The sequence below is a fragment of the Palaemon carinicauda genome, chromosome 3 (genome assembly GCF_036898095.1).
Source record: "Palaemon carinicauda isolate YSFRI2023 chromosome 3, ASM3689809v2, whole genome shotgun sequence".
Taxonomy (NCBI): domain Eukaryota; kingdom Metazoa; phylum Arthropoda; class Malacostraca; order Decapoda; family Palaemonidae; genus Palaemon; species Palaemon carinicauda.
Genome location: NC_090727.1, coordinates 23,588,164 through 23,592,623, shown reverse-complemented (window position 1 = coordinate 23,592,623; position 4,460 = coordinate 23,588,164). Strand labels below are relative to the sequence as shown.

Below are 4,460 nucleotides of genomic sequence, written 5' to 3'. Positions count from 1 at the left end.
GATCTCTTACGACTTAGCAATTGAATGTACTAAATCAACACTTTATGGTAAAGTTAGAATCTAACTTATGATAGTAACGTTCAAAAATTTCCATCTAATTAAATCTCATTTGGTAGACTTATATGAACTAGAGAATCAATTGAAAAGATAAGTTAATCTATAATAATTAAGAAACTACATAAAATTTTACACCAGCTGTTATAAATGCTAATCTTTAAGGATCAAAAGTCTAGATTTCATAGACTCAGTCTCAAAATAATAATATTCTAAAACATTCTGCTTATAAATTTTAATACTAAGTTTCAGTAAATACTGTTCATGAATAAGACCCAGTCAATATTTTCATGCACAAAATTCATTCATTGTAGTCATTTTACACTAGTTGATATTAATTTCTCTAAGAGTATACTGTTCTTACCCGTATTTTAGTAAAATTAATGTGACCGTAACTTTGCCTACATTATCTTTCACGGGTTAGTGACAGTAATATCACTCTTATACGACAATAAATCAGTTTTTAAAACTAAATCCTGCAACATTTAATCCAGGATTTTTAACTTTTCTACGGCAAACTTAAGTGTAGGCTACATAAACAGTAATCAGGAACAAATAGCTTTTAGTAAAACCAGGTTTTCAATGGACCAATCTTTACCGTAAAAGTAAATTCATGCGTCCAAAACCAATATATGATAACCTATTAACAAAATTCTTATGTTCCATTTAACTGGGAAATTCAATAGATTCGAAATTATTTATTTCCAATTTAAATAATAAACTTTCAGAGTCATTTAGATGGACAGCAAAAGCGTCGAAGTAAAATTTATATAACAAAATTTACTTAAAAAATCGAAATAAGAATTATGTAACAAACTAAAAAACTTAAGAGTGTAGACCGAGAATTAAAGTTATGTTGCAATATACGGTAAACAGTATTAATCAAATCAAGTGTATGAAAATTACTTCATAAAAGATTTTACTCCGTAAGAGGTTATGCTAAACTTTCAATAACAATGAACATTAAACAATTCGACTGATAGTAATTACTATAGTCCATTTCTTATAGCGAGGCATATTTGCACAGACTCGCAGCGGTGCCCTTTTAGCTCTGAAAAGTTTCCTGATCGCTGACTGGTTAGAATTATCTTGTCCAACCAATCAGCGGTCAGGAAACTTTTCAGAGCTAAAAGGGCACCGTTGCGAGTCTGTGCAAATCTACCTCGCTAAAAGAAATGGACTATAGTTTCGTAGCTTTATTGTGCAGGAAATTAAGCTAGCAAGACTGGCCAAACTTTAGAGTTAATTGGTTTACCTCTAAACATTAACTTCAAACTTTCTAAAACCGACAGACTTAATTGCTAAAATCAATCTGATTCATCAATCACTTAGAATATGCCCTAAAAATCTGTGAAAGTCCTGCAATAAATGTTACCTGGCAGTTTGAAACCGATTTAACGACGTAAAGGAGTGATACAATGGTTACCAACCCGTAAAAATTAATAATTATGGTCACATGTACTTTACTGAAATACGGCTGAGAGCAGTATATTTATATGGAGAACTTAGAGATTAAAATTACGGTTTTCTTTATTGCCGTGCAAGCTACAGTAACAAAGAGTAGCATTTGAAAAAAAAGAACAGTAGTAATAAAATCAGCAATTATACTTATGGCTTAACGATTTGGTTTTAAAGACAAGGACACTTAGGTAAATCTTCCATATTAAAAGCACAAAATTATCTAATAAACTTTGCACAAACTAACTAAACTACGATTATAAGATTAAAACTTACAAACTTATGTTTAGGAAAGCAGGGCAATATTTATACACTTTGATGGTTGACAGGAACATTTAACACTTTGAAAGTTTCACAAACTTGACTGGCGCAAATAGACATATTGCGCCCAAAGCCAAGCAAAATCCTAGGTTCACTTGACCACCAAGAGCTTACACAATCTTACCGGTTCTTGGTGTGTGAAAAGGAGCCTGTAGAATTAGCAATCTTTATACTAGCGTCACGTTCACAATCTAATTATCACAGAACTTAGCTGGACTTAACACTGTAGGAAATCACACTTGACATCTAGATGAATACCACTTTTAAGACTAAATCCATTGTATCCTAAGCAGAGAAAAAGTAACTTCACCAACGTTGACTTGACATATCGAGGATGACAAAACCAAGAATAGTTTCTTTAGTGTCCTTGTAGAAGCAGTGGCGCCATCTGTGTCTAAATTTCAGAATTGATAGTCTTTGGAGAAAAAAATAATTAAGACTCATTTCAAGCAACAACCAAAAACTTAAATTTTCCCCCATTTAAAATTACATGAAACTAGTATAAAAACAATCAAATTTATAACCTTTATCAGGCCTATGATTGCCATAATTATATAAATCAACGGTGGATGAGTCGTAATATTTAAGATCTGCCATTTATGGGAAATTATGACGTCACCTTGCAAAAAAAATCGTCTCTCTGGTATAATTTCTGTAAAGAACTTCCAGAACATGACAGGAATAACACCAGCATGTCGGGTGACATCATAAAGATAATACTGGAGAAGCTCACTTCACGTGGACAAACTTCTTTACATAATTTAAGGAAGTTTGGCATTATACATCTGAGATGAACTTTATGTGAGCTGACTAAAATTAGCTTTAAAGGGTCGCGCCTTTCGTACGAGAGAGAGAGAGAGAGAGAGAGAGAGAGAGAGAGAGATTTTAAGCTAAGTATTCGTATAAAGCAATAAATATCGTGTACACATACATATCTTTTTGAATTTAATGAGGAGATTTTAGGTTAATCCTTTGCGTCAAAGGTACATTTACTGAAGCATTGATTTCTTATATACTTTTATTGACTTGGTGAAAGGGTTTATGTATCGTGATGTTAAGCAAAGCTGTTTTTATCACGGCCCCAATACTAGGTTGGTTTGCTGTGAGCGATCATCACTATCACCAATTCATTGTGGCCAGTCCTTTGATGAATAGCCAAACCCCAGACATGAGTAAGGATATGTCTGAGGCCTATGTCCTGCAGTGGAATAGAGATAGCTGCATTTGGAGCTGTTTATAACTAGTTCATGTTGACTGGAGGATACAAATGGCAGTTATTCTCATTGAGATTCTTGTAAGCAGGAACTAACAGTGGGTTGACATATAGTTCACGTGACTTTAGGCTTACTGTTATAACCTCCGCCGACAAAGTTGGAAGGAGGTTATGTTTTACCCCATGTTTGTGCGTTAGTAATTTGAGTTTGTTTGTGAACAGTTTCCTGGCTACAATTCTAATCGTAGAGTAATAAAACATGTAGGGATTAACTTATGTAAAAAGCTGGAAATGATTAAATTTTGGAAGGTCAAGGTCAAGAAAAATGTCCAATTCACATAATCAGCCATAAGTTTGGACATCGTTGTCACAGAGACTTCAAAATTGGTTCATATTTGAGTGTATGATAATCCATGCCAATTACTGCATGTTAAGGTCAAGGTCGAGCAAAAGGTCAAGAAATAAGCTACTGCAGCTAAGGTCTGCTCTTTACTGAGTGGCCCTCTAGTTTTAGCTGTATTATTGCCTGAAGAACTGCGCCACGTAAGCTTGGTTGAATCTGTAGATTATTATTATTATTATTATTATTATTATTATTATTATTATTATTATTATTATTATTATTCTCCTCTCTCTCTCTCTCTCTCTCTCTCTCTCTCTCTCTCTCTCTCTCTATATATATATATATATATATATATATATATATATATATATATATATATATATATATATATATATATATATATATATATAATGACTTGAATATTGTTAGATATCATTTTTAAACAATGATTTTTTTTACGTACAACAAAACTGTCAATGAAGATTTTAAAGTTGTTTCCTGTTCTTCAACTTATGTGGCCGTTGGCTAGGGTTCACTTCGGGTTGTGAGGCTGGCTAGGGGTTCGTGGTTGGGTTAATAAGGTTGTTTATATTTCTCTAAGTTTCTCTCTCTCTCTCTCTCTCTCTCTCTCTCTCTCTCTCTCTCTCTCAAAGGCATTGTTAAGGGGTAGTTAGAGGAACACTCGTTCAGTACACGTTCCGAACGTCTAATACTTTGCACACGTGACACTATGGCAATGGGAACTTTTGACAATACGCTACTGGTATTGTCCACATATATACCTAGTGTGTTTAGGCTATGTGGAGGAGAGAGAGAGAGAGAGAGAGAGAGAGAGAGAGAGAGAGAGAGAGAGAGAGATTGTATCTAGGCTCCACAGATTCGGTAAATATTGTTTGAAACTACTTATAAACTTTAGCGGAGTTGGTAGCTTTAATTCTTATGTTGGATTTGGTTTGCAATTTAATAGTTTGGACGTATTGATCGTTTAAACATTTTAGATTATCTTTTTTTTACCTTTTTAAATTATTTTCGAGTTATAGTAAATACCATCTATGCTGGTGTTCCAACCCC

General features: G+C 33.5%; 1 long non-coding RNA gene across 1 annotated transcript in view; it reads right to left on the bottom strand.

Moving 5' to 3' along the window:
* LOC137636961 (uncharacterized) overlaps positions 1–2,103 on the bottom strand; it is a 3,641-nt gene extending 1,538 nt beyond the window's left edge. Inside the window, exon 1 of the long non-coding RNA XR_011043317.1 lies at positions 1,958–2,103. This is a non-coding gene — a long non-coding RNA (uncharacterized lncRNA). The remainder of the gene's footprint in view (positions 1–1,957) is intronic.
* Between the last annotated feature and the right edge of the window lie 2,357 nt (positions 2,104–4,460).